The sequence below is a fragment of the Chiloscyllium punctatum genome, chromosome 42 (genome assembly GCF_047496795.1).
Source record: "Chiloscyllium punctatum isolate Juve2018m chromosome 42, sChiPun1.3, whole genome shotgun sequence".
Taxonomy (NCBI): domain Eukaryota; kingdom Metazoa; phylum Chordata; class Chondrichthyes; order Orectolobiformes; family Hemiscylliidae; genus Chiloscyllium; species Chiloscyllium punctatum.
This window is the reverse complement of record NC_092780.1, coordinates 41,215,502-41,228,588: the sequence shown is the minus strand read 5'-3', so window position 1 is coordinate 41,228,588 and position 13,087 is coordinate 41,215,502. Positions and strand designations below refer to the sequence as shown.

General features: G+C 41.8%; 1 protein-coding gene across 12 annotated transcripts in view; it reads right to left on the bottom strand.

Moving 5' to 3' along the window:
* The window catches only part of LOC140465920 (protein TANC2-like), a 1,065,959-nt gene that overhangs the window by 926,311 nt on the left and 126,561 nt on the right, over nt 1–13,087 (bottom strand). The gene's annotated exons all lie outside the window — the stretch shown is intronic.

Below are 13,087 nucleotides of genomic sequence, written 5' to 3'. Positions count from 1 at the left end.
TGTTATGAAACGTGAAAGTGTCTAGAAAAGATTTACAAGGATGTTGCCAGGGTTGCAGTATTTGAGCTACAGGGAGAGGCTGAACAGGCTGGGGCTGATTTCCTCGCAGCGGAGGCTGAGGGGTGACCTTATAGAGGTTTACAAAATTATGAGGGGCACAGATAGGATAAATACACAAAGTCTTTTCCCTGGGGGCGGGGAATCCAGAACTAGAGGGCATAGGTTTAGGATGAGAGGGGAAATATATAAAAGAGACCTAAGGGGCAACATTTTCATGCAGACAGTGGTACGTGCCTGGAATTAGCTGCCAGAGGAAGTGGTGGAGGCTGGTACAATTGCAACATTTAAAAGGCATTTGGATGGGTATATGAAGAGGAAGGGTTTGGAGGGATATGGGCCGGGTGCTGGCAGGTGGGACGAGATTGGGTTGGGATATCTGGTCAGCATGGACGAGTTGGCATGCTGTACATCACTATGACTCTATTTAGCGTCATATGCAAATTTATTAATCCATCCTCCTATGCCTGCGTCCAAGTCATTTATAAAAGTGACAAACAGCAGTGGTCCCAGAACAGATTCTTGTGGCATACCACTAATAACCGGATTCCAGGCTGAATATTTTCCATCAACCACCACTCGCTGCCTTCTTTCAGAAAGCCAGTTTCTAATCCAAACTGCTAAATCACGTTCAATCCCATGCCTCTGCATTGTCTCCAACAGCCTACCATGTGGATCCTTATCAAAGGCTCTACTGAAGTCTATGTACACCACGTCAACTGCCCTACCCTCATCTTCATGCTTGGGTCACCTTCTCAAAAAACTCAATGAGGTTTGAGAGACACAACCTACCCTTGACAAAACAATGTTGGCTATCTAAAATCAATTTGTTGCTTGCTTAATGATTATAAATCTTTCCTGCAACAGAAGTAAGGCTCACTCTCTACTGCCCTTCTTGAACAAGGGCACAACATTTGCAATCTTCCAGTCCTCTAGTACTGTAGACAATGACAAGTCAAATATCAAAGCCATAGGCTCTGCTATCTCCTCCCTAGCTTCCCAGAGAATCCTCAGATAAATCCCATCCAGCCCTGGGGACTTGTCTACTTTCATGTCTTCTAGAATTGATAACACCTGTTCATAACTAACCTCGATCCTTTCTAGTCTAATATCTCATACCTCATTCTTCCCCTCTACAATATTCTCCTTTCTCTTCCCCCCCACCTCCCCCAAGAGTGAAAACCAGTGAGAAATGTTAGTTTAGCACCTCCCTGATCTCCACAGGGTCCACCTTCAACTTCCCACTTCTGTCTTTGACTGGCCCTATTCCTATCCTAGTCATCCTCTTGTTCCTCACATACCTATAAAAAGCTTTAGGGTTCTCCTTTATTCTATTTGTGTCCTCTCTTTGCTCCTCTTAACTCTTTAAATCCTTCCTAGCTGATCTGTAACTCTCATATCACCTCATCTGAACCATCTTGCCTCATCAACACATAAGCCTCCTTCTTCTGCTTAACAAAAGATGCAATTACTATAGTAAACCACACTTCCCTTACCTTATCACTTTCTCCCTGCCTGACAGGGACACACCTATCAAGGACATGCAATATCTTTCCTTAAACCAGCTCCACGTTTCCATTGTCTGCATCCCAATTCTTCCCTAACTGCATTATAATTGTCCTTATAATTGCCCTTGCCCCACTGATAATTCTTGTCTGCGTGGGTTTCCTCCAGGTGCTCCGGTTTCCTCCCACAATCCAAAGATGTGCAGGTCTGGTGGGTTGGCCTTGCTAAATTGCCCGTAATATTAGGTGCATTCGTCAGGGGAAACGTCGAGAAATAAGACCGAGTCGGGATGGGTTTCTCTTCAGAGTGTTAGTGTGGACTTGCTGGGCTGAAGGGCCTGTTTCCACACTGTTGGGATTCTAAGTTTAAAAAAAAGTCTTCTTTTTGTGACAAGGTTTCACGCAATTACAGCACATGTAGTTAATGCAGATATTTCTCGGCCACTTCAAATGGGTGGAATTTTTAGAATTCAAATGGGTAACGGCTTTTTTTCTCTTTGCCTTCAATTACTGTCAAGATTGTGAACCAATGCATTTGTATCAAATCACCAGTGACTCAAGTATTTCAATACGTAATGCATTAATTGTATGTAACACCACACAGGTTCAGGCTAACAACAGAACATGATCTTGCTGGATTAAATCAAAGGGTTACAGTTATGGCTTTGCAAACTATTAACTTTCTATGTGGCCCATTTTAAGTCACCACTACCTTCAAGGGAAATTAAGGATCAGCCAGAAATGTTGGCATGCCAGTGAAGCTTATATCCCTTAAAACATTTTTTTTTTTAAAACTTGTTTGACTATTAACGTGATACCATATCTAGCTAAACACTAATGAAACAGTGCACTAACATTCAGAATTTAAGTTCATGTATTATACATCAATATAAATAATCTTCAGTCCAGACCATTTATTCAATAATCTCTCTCCCCAATGTCAGCCACTGTCCCCAACACCTGACAGAATCCACAATACTCAGTCTCTGCTCCTTCCCCAACTCAATGCCCTGACAACCCTACAAAGACTTGGGATTAACTATTCCTTCCTTTCCACTTTTTTGAACTGAGCAGTTCAAAAAGTCACCAATAATAGTGTGCACCTGCTGGCTGCTATTTTCCGGATGGTGCCAAGTTTAGAACATAGAACAATACAGCATAGTACAAGCCCTTCTGCCCCCAATGTTGTGCCAACCTTTTATCCTATTCTAAGATCAAACTAACCTAGATGCCTTTGATTTTACTATCAGCCACGTGCCAATCCAAGAGTTTAAATGCCCCTAATGTATCTGACTCTACTACCACTGCTGGCAGGACATTCCACGCACCCACCACACTCTGCATAAAGAACCTACCTCTGACATCTCCCCTAAACATCCCTCCAATCACCTTAAAATTATGTCCCCTCATGATAGCCATTTCTACCATGGGGAAAAGTCTCTGGCTATCCACCCTGTCTATGCTTCTCATTATCATGTACACCTCTATCAAGTCGCTTCTCATCCGTCTTCACTCCAATGAGCAGAGCCTGAGCTCCCTCAAGCTTTCTTCAGAAGACATGCCCTCAGTGCAGGCAGCATCCTGGTAAATCTCCTCTGCACCCTCTCTAAAGCATCCACATCCTTCCTATAATGAAGTGACCAGAACTGAACAAAATATTCCAAGTTTGGTCTAACTAGGGCTTTATAGTGCTGCAACATAACCTCACGGCTCTTAAACTCAATCCCCCTGCTAATGAAAGCCAACACATCATATGTCTTCTTAACAACCCCATCAATGTGGGTGGCAACTTTGAGGGATCGATGGACATGGACCCCAAGATCCCTCTGTTCCTCCACAATGCCAAGGATCCTGCCTTTAACCCTGTTATCTGCATTCAAATTTGAACTTCCAAATTAAATTATTTCACACTTTTCCAGGGTGAACTCCATCTACCACTTCTCAGCCCAGCTCTGCATCCTGTCAACCTACAACAGCCCTCCACACTAGCCACAACTCCACCAAACTTACTAACCCACCCTTCCACTTCCTCATCCAAGTCATTTATAAAAATCACAAAGAGCAGAGGCCCTAAAACAGATCCCTAAAGAACACCACTGGTCACAGAGTTCCAGGCTGAATATTTTCCATCTATCACCCTTTGTCACCCATGGGCCAGCCAATTCTTTATCTAGACAGCCAAATTTCCCTGTATCCCATGCCTCCTTACTTTGAATGAGACTACCATAGGGAACCTTATCAAACACCTTCCTAAAATCCATATACATCACATCCACTGCTCCAATTTCAGTATGTTTTGTCACAATTTCAAAGAATTCAATAAAGCTTGTGAGGCATCATTTGCCATCACGGAGCCTGCTAACTATCTCTAATCAAACCATACTTTTCCAAATAATCATAAACTCTGCCTCTCTCAGAATCCTCTCCAGGAATTTGACCACCACTAACGTAAGACTAATTGGTCCGTAATTCCCAGGGTCATCCCTATTCCCTTTCTTGAACAAGTGAATAACATGTTCCAATCACCTGGTAGTACTACATGGATATTGAGGATGCAAAGATCATCGCCAAAGACACAGCAATCTCTTCCTTCACTTCATCTTTTGCAAAATTTCCAGCACATCCTCCTTCTTAACATCAACCTGTTAGAGCATATCAGCCTGTTTCACATCTTCCTCACAAACAACAAGGTCACTCTAATTAGTGAATACTGAAGCAAAGTATTCGTTAAGGACATCCACTACCTCCTCTGACTCCAAGTGCATGTTTCCTCCATTATCCCTGTTCGGCCTTACCCTCACTTTGGCCATCCTCTTGTCCCTCACATAAGTGTAAAATGCTTTGAAGTTTCCCTTAATCCTACCCACCAAGGCTTTTTCATGCCCACTTCTAGCTCTCCCAAATCCATTTTTCAATTCCTTCCTGGCTACCTTGTAACTCTCTAAAGCCCTATCTGATGCTTGCTTCCTCAACCTTAAGTAAGCTTCCTTCTGCTTCTTGACTTGATGCTCCACATTTCATCACCCAAGGTTCCTTCACCCCAGCATCCCTTCCTTGCCTCAGTGGGACAAACCTACCCAGTCTCACAGGGAGTGCTCCTTAAGCAACCTTCACATTTCTGTTGTGCGTTTCCCAGAGAATATCTGTTCCCAATTTATGCTCCAAAGTTCTTGCCTAATAGCATTGTAATTCCCCCTCCCCCTAATTACTATAGTCAGGGAGAGGGATAGGATCAGAAGGGATGGGAAAGTAAAGGTCTTCATGAGCATTATTGAAGCTGCATCCATCAAGGTAAGTGGAGAATGTTCTATCACACTCGCAGCATCTGCCTCATATCTGGTGGCCAGGCACTAAGGCAACAGCAGGTCAGTTACTTGCTGCTGATTTCCTAGTTTCTGGTTATTCTTGCAGTGAAATATGAGGTCCAATTCAGTTTTTGGTTATTGGCAACAACCAGGATGTTGAATAATCTAGTACAGTAACTGTAATGCCATTGAATGCCATGGGGAATAGGTGGACGTTTACTTCTTAGAGTCTTGGAGGCTTACAGCACAAAGAAAGGCCCATGAATTCTGCACTAGATTGCGTGATCTGGTTAAGAATGGTACAGACATGGCAGTAAAGATTTGCATTTACACAGCACCTCAGAGCACATTACGGTCAATGGCATATACTCAGAATGTCTTGCGCCAATTTGGAAAACAGCAGCCAATTTACTTGCATCAAAACCCTCACAAATACCTTTGTGATATGACAGGGTTGTTATGTTGGTCAAGGTATAAATATTCGTCATATAACAGAAGCAATTACCCCATTCTTCAGAACAGTGCTGTCCACCCTACTGGGCAAAAGACTGTAAACTCAAGTTAATAAGAGTTGTTTCTCCCCAAAAAACACACGCTACATTAAAATAAAACGATCATCCTAAATACACTTTCCAGAGTCCTGAGGGGTCACAGCTAATATGCATTCATTACATTCACACAAATTTAAACATCTTGACGAAGCATTAACTTTTTACTTCATCTCATTAATTTAACAATTGATGGCAGTCATCATAAGTACACTCCATTCTTCTCTCCCTCACCACCATATAGTAGGTAGAAGCTAGAGATTCCACATTAATTCACAATGACATCTTCATCTCAATAATCTGAAGCTCCCAGTTAGCTGAATATTCCTGATATAAAATACTCCTGATATGGCAGATATAAAACTGCCCTCTTTCTTTTGTTGCCTCTCAACACCTAAACTTGCACCTTGCAGTCTCCTCCTCCTGCAACAACCATAGTCTGCACCTCCCTCTCCCACACTTCAGCAATGGCTATACATCTGGCAGATGGCGACCCAGCTAAGGTTAAAAAAAACTGCTCCAGCAAAAATATCAACCCCAGCAACTCCCTCATTGTCATTACTTACTTTCCTAACTACATGCTATTACTCCAATGATAGGTTGCTTCTCTCCAATTAGTGGTAATCATAGGAGAGAAGCAGTCTGTGATTGGAAGAAAAGTTCCTCACCATTTATGTTCCATTCTACTGATATTGAAACTTAATGATTGACTTCTCTCCTTGAGATTTTATTTTGGAGTCTCGTTTTACTCAGTGGCTTTGCAGCACTAAACTGGAGTTATCTTACTTGCAGTAGATAAACATAAGATTGTGGCTCTGTGCTTCTTAACATCTGGAAGCAAGTTTCCAAGGCTTACCAGCATTGGGCTTTGGGCATCGTAAAGCTGTAAACACTGGAACAGGGATCCTCATCATACAGATATGCGACAGGGGACTCTAGTCCAGTGGTACAGGAAACTTCTCGAATTTAACAACAACAATACAGGAAAAGTGCAAAAGTTTGACGGGAAGAGATTTTGGAATATAGCATCACTTTGGGGAGGGATTAAATTTAGGATTGAATGCAGTATCCAGCAGTTATTGGGTTAAGAGGTCAAGTTAGTTGAGAATCCAGAGCAATATTTATTGGGGCCCTGTATGAATAGGGATTTCTACTTGCTTTGTGAATTAAATGCATGTTTTCAGACAAGTAAATACGCACATGACATACCTGAAAAATAAGTGTTATCTATACGCACAACCTCTCTATTACATTTCTTAGCTTCCACGTCGAAGATTTGCTCGATGAGTGAAGTTAATGTTTTTTGCTCGCAGGAAAATGCCTTCAAATGAATCCACAAATCTAATTATTTTACTTGATTGAGTAGCTGCATATGAAATCTTGCATAAATGGCGATGGTGTTGGAAAATTTCAGGAACAAAAACAGCTGTCTCAATCAGTTGGCTTGCCTGTTGTCCTCCCTTTCAGTAATCTTCTCTTCCACATATTTAAATACAAAAACACCCCAAATTCATCTGTTCACATAATTTAGCAAAATAAACAAGGGTACACACACTGATCAAAAGTAATTCAAATTTTTACTTGGAAAGACCAGCAAATCTTCAGCATTTATCTAGCACATAATTCGCATTTTTGTAGCATCTTTAACATAATGGAGCACTATTTCAGAGCAGAATCACAAAATCACATGTAACAAAAACCTGAAATATTAGGTCAGATAACAAAGCTTGTCCAAAAAGGTCGTATATAACAAGGTATCTTAGTGGACAAAAGGTCAAGAGATGGAAAGATGTCCAGTAGAAATCCAGACCTCGGGACCAAGGGAATTAAAGGCACTCCCATCAATTGTAAAGGAACAGTACTCGGAAATGCACAAGAGGCTAGAATAAAAACAGAAGTATCTCAGAATTGTAATGTGGAGGAGATTCCAGAGATTTTGGGGTGAAGGGGGTAAATAAAATGGAGGGTTTTGACAAAAGATTAGAATTTTAAAATCAAGATGTTGCTTGACTGGGAATCAATTTATTTCAGCATGCAGAAGTTGCTTTGAGGTAAGACATATGCAACAGAGTTAAATGTGGGAGATGAGCCATATATGTAATGAAATAGTTAAGTCTAAAGGAACTGGAGTGGGGATGAGGGAAGGAGAAGAATAGTGGCATAGTGGTAATATCACTGAACTTGTAACTCAGACCAACGCTAATGTCATGAGCAAATCCCATTACTGAAATAAATAGATTAAGAAATAATGAATAAATGAAATGGTTTAAATAGATCTATCATTAAAAGCTAATCGCAGGAATGCTAATCGAAAATCATAAAACCCATCTTGTTTAATAATGTCCTTGAAGGAAGAAATTTAATTGTTTCTATCTGTTCTGCCCTACATGTGACAGAATAAAATCTTAATTGCCACTTAATGCCCACCAAGCCAGTTGTTTGTTCCAATCCACAACAGAAAAGTTGAAACAAAGTATATTGGACGGCCCACCTGACACTGATACAGGCACTGAAAACAACAGTGGCACACCAACCCTGCAAAACCCTCCTTTCCAGCATCTAGAAGCTCCGGCCAAAATTACAGCAATAGCCAAATGCATTCATATTCACGGAATCATAGCTTACAGATAATGCCCTTGATATTATCTTAGTCATGGGTATGTCCCCTCCCACAACCAAGACAGACATACCATAGATGGGGGCACAGTAATATACATGTAATTCTCAACATTAATGAAGGACTCATTAATGATAGTGATATCTGGTCAAACAGAGGTAGGGAAACCTCCTGCTATTTACCACCTAGTATCTTCCCTCAGCTGATAGAGTCATGGATATAGCTTGGAAACAAACCCTTTGGTCCAACTCATCCATGCAAACCAGATATCCTAAATAAATCTAGTCCCATGTTTCAGCATTTGGCCCATATCCCTCTAAATCCTTCCTATTCATACATCTATCCAGATGCCTTTTAAATGTTCTAATTGTACCAGCCTGCATCACTTCCTCTGGCAGCTCATTCCATACACACATTACCATGTCTGACAACGTTGCCTTTGGATCCCTTTTCAATCTTCCCCTCTCATCTTAAACCTATGCCCGCTAATTTTGAACGACCCCACTCCAGGGAAAAGACCTTTTATATTTGCTCTATCAACACTCATGATTTTATAAATCTCTATAATGTCATCCCTCAGCCTCAGACACACCAGGGAAAATAGTGTCAGCCAATTCAGCCTCCCCTTATAACTCAAACCCTCCAAACTCTGGCAACATTCTTCTAAATATTTTCTGAACCCCTTTCAAGTTTCACGTTGTATGCAATATTCCAATAGTAGCCTAACCAATTTTCTGTACAGCCACAACATCACCTCCCAACTTCTATACTCAATACTCTGACCAATAAAGGAAAGCACACCTAATGGGTCCCAGCCCAAAACATCAACTTTCCTGCTCCTTCAATGCAGTCTCACCTGCTGTGCTTCTCTAACTCTACAGCATTTTACTCTGGCTCCCAACATTTGCAGTCCTTACTGTTTCCAAGCATACCAAATGCCACCTATCTGCCTTTGACTCCACTTTGAAGGAACTATGAACCTATACTCCAAGGTCTCTTTATTCAGCAACACACCCCAGGAACTTACCATTAAGTGCATAGCCCTGCCCTGACATGCCTTTCCAAAATGCAGTACTTCACATTTATCCAAATTAAATGGCCCCATTGAACTAAGGTAATATTTTTCACTGTCCACCATACCACCAATTTGGGTGTCAGCTGCAAGTATTGTTCCTTGTTAAACACCACTTCTTAGAAGGACTGCAAATGACAGGGAACAGAATCGGTTCCAAAAATGGCTCAGTAGCACCTGAAGAACAAATGCCAAACTGACTCAGCAGATCGTGAGGAAACTAATAAGATGGACAGTGGACACTCTAGTCAGAGGCACAGACAGACATTTCTATGGCCAGCAGTGAAAAATCAGAATGATGTGTTGCCTCCGTGGTGCTAGGATCAAGGATATCTCAGGGAGGGTGCAAAATGTTCTCAAATGAGAGAGGGACTAGCAGGAGGTCATTGTACACATTGGAACTAACGATGTAGGAAGGGAAAGAAGGGAAAGAGAATATAGAAAGTTAGGTAAGAATTTTGAAAGGTGGTCCTTGAGGATAGCATCTTTTGGTACGGGATAGAATTAAGACTGTATTTTGGGAGTATACTCCTGGAAATATTCCAGGAAGTTATTTAGGTGGAAGTGAGAACTAAAGGGATGATCACTTTATTGGGATTTCATTATAAACCCCCAATGGTCAACAGGAAATTGAGAAATAAATTTACAAGAAGATTTCAGTTATCTATAAGACTAATAGGGTGGTTATGGTAGAAGATTTTAAACATTCCACACACAGACTGGGACTGCCACAGTGTTAAGGGTTTAGATGCGTACCAGAAAATTTTCTGATTCAGTATGTGAATATACCTACTACAGAAAGTGCAAAACTTGACCTACCCTTGGGAAATAAGACAGGGCAGGTGACGGAGGTGCCAGTGGGGGAGCGTTTTGGGGCAATTGACCATAATTGTATCAGTTTTAAAATACTGACGGAAAAGGATAGACCAGATAGAAAAGACATAAGACATGGGCCAAATGGCCTTGCTTCCACTCCACCATTTAATCATGGCTGATGGGAGTTTCAATTCCACTTACCCACACTCTCCTCATAGCCCTTAATTCCTTGCAAGATCAAGAATTTACCAATCTCTGCCTTGAAGACACCAAACGTCTTGTCCTCCACTGCACTCTATGACAATGAATTCCACAGGCCCACCACACTCTGGCTGAAGAAATGTCTCCTCATTTCCGTTCTAAATTGACCCCTTCTAATTCTAAGGTTGTGCCCATGGGTCCAGCGTCCACCCTTTCTAAGCCATGCATTATCTTGCAAGTTTCTATTAGATCTCCTCTCACCTTGCAAAACTCTAATGAATATAATCCCAGGATCCTCAGTCAGTTATATATTAGACTGATCATTCCAGGGATCATCCTTGCGAATCTCCGCTGGACACACTCCAGTGCCAGTATGTCCTTTGAGGTGCGGGACCCAAAATTGGACAGTATTCAAAATAGGGCCTAACTAGAGCTTTATAAAGTCTCAGAAGCATATCGCTGCTTTAAAATCCCAACCATAGAGATAACTGACAACATTACACTTGCTTTCTTAATCACGGATTCAGCCTGCAAATCAACCTTTAGAGAATCCTGGACTAGCACTCCCAGACCACTCTCCTAAACTGTCTAAATCTTTCTGCAGCCTCCCCACCTCTTCAGTACTACCTGCCTGTCAGCCTAACTTCATATGATCGGCAAACTTTGCCAGAATGCCCCCAGTCTCTTCATCCAGATCATGAATATATAAAGTGAACAGTTGCAGCCCCAACACTGAATCTTGCTGGACCCCACTTGTCACCAGCTGCCATTCTGAAAAGGAACCTTTTATCCCAATCTCTGCCTTCTGTCAGACAGCTAATCCTCAATCCATGCCAGTAGCTCACCTTGAACACTATGGGCCCTCAACTTACTCAGCAGCCTCCCATAATGCACCTTATCAAAGACCTTTTGGAAGTCTGGATAGAAAACATCCACTTAGTTTCTCTGATCTAACCTACTTGTTCCCTCTTCAAAGAATTCTAACAGATTTGTCAGGCACAACCTCCCCTTGCTAAATCTAAGTTGACTGGTTCTAATCTGACCCTGCACTTCCAAGAATTTAGAAATCTCATCCTTAATGATGGATTCTAGAATTCATGAACAAGGGGGTTATAGATTTTCTAATCATCTGGAGCTTTCTGACTCCAGTGATATTTAGAAGATTACAATCAGCGCCTTTACTATTTCCTCAGCTACCTCTTAGAACTCTAGGATGTAGCCCATCAGGGCCAATATTTAGACCTTTTAGCTTTTCTAGCACTTTTTCTTTTGTAATGGCTACCATACTCAATTCTGTCCCGATTCCCCTTAATTGTTGGGATATTGCTCATGTCTTCCGCTGTGAAGACTGACACAAAGTACTAGTTAAGTTCTATGAATGCCCTTTCTTTGTATCCACCAACATTATTCACCCAGTCCACTTGCATATTGAAGTCCCCCATGATCACTGTGACCTTATCTTTCTGATGTGTCCTGTCTATTTCCCGGTACATCTTGCGTCCCTGGTCCTGACCACTGTTAGGAGGTCTGTACATAACTCACATTACGGTTTTTTTTGCCATGGTGGTTCCTCAACTCCACCCACACAGACTCCACATCATCTGACCCTATGTCATTCAGAGTCATAGATTTAATCTCATTCTTAACAAGGCCCCCTCCCCACCCATCTCCCTGTCTTTTCAATAAGTTGTAGCTCCTTGAATGTTTAACTGCCAGCCCTGAACCTCCTGCAACCACGTCTGAGATGCCTACCACATCATAATCATTCACTATGATTTTTGCCGTTAATTCATCTGCTTTGTTACGAATACTATGGGCATTTAGATAAAGCACCTTAATACTAATTTTCTTATTACTAGAGATGTTGGAAATTATGAGGATATGTCCCAAGTGATCGTTCCTTTTTGCTTCATTCCTAGCCTGACTTGAACTTAAACCCTGCACACATGCTAACCTGCTGCTTATCTTTAAACTTGAGTTGGGGGAAGGGAAAACAACGGAGTATGGAGTCAAGTAGAAAGTTATAGTGACTACCCTATTAATCCTTTTCGCCAAAGCACTGGTCCCAGCTTGGTTCAGGTGGAGACCATCCCATCAGTACAGATCCCTCCGGTTCCAAAGCCGATGCCAATGTCCCATGATATGGAATCCAATCTCTTAGCCATGTGTTTACTTCTGTAATTTTATCCCTATGCCAACTGGCACGTGGCTCGGGCAGTAATCCAGAGATTATGAACCTTGAGGACCTGTTCTTCAATTTCCTTCCTAGTGCTCAATAATCCCCAAACAAGTCCTCCTTCCTAGCCTTGTCTATGTTGTTAGTGCCAATGTGGACCACAACATTTGGATCCACCCCTCCTGCTCCAATATCCTTCAAACCAGTCGGAAATGTCCTGCACCCTGGCACTGGCCAGAAAACACACCATGCAGGACTTCCGATCCGGCTTGCAAACTAACTGTTCTCCTAATTATAGAAGCCCCTATAACAACTACTTGTCTTTTTGCTCCCCCCTTTCCATGGCCTTTTGCACACGGTGTTGTGGTCAGCTGGCTCATCCTGTTCACAGCCCTTTTCCTCATCCATACAGGGAGCAAAAATTTCATAACTGTTGGACAAGTTGACATTCTAAATTGAAGGAAGGCTAATTTAGACAGTAATAGGCAAGAACTTTCGAAAGTTGATTGGTGGCAGATGTTCGCAGTTAAAGGGATGGCTGGAAAGGGAAGTCTTCAAAAATGAGGTAACGAGAGTCCAAAGACAGTATGTTCCTGCTATAGAATGAAAGCTGTAGGGAATGCTAGATGACTAGAGGAATTGAGTGGTTGGTTAAGAAAAAGAAGGAAGCATATATTAGGTATGGACAGCAGAAATGGAGGGCAAAAAGGGGACATGAAATAGCTTTGTCAAATAGGGCTAAGTAGAGACCAAAGGGATTTTATAAATACATTAAAGGACAAAAGGGTAA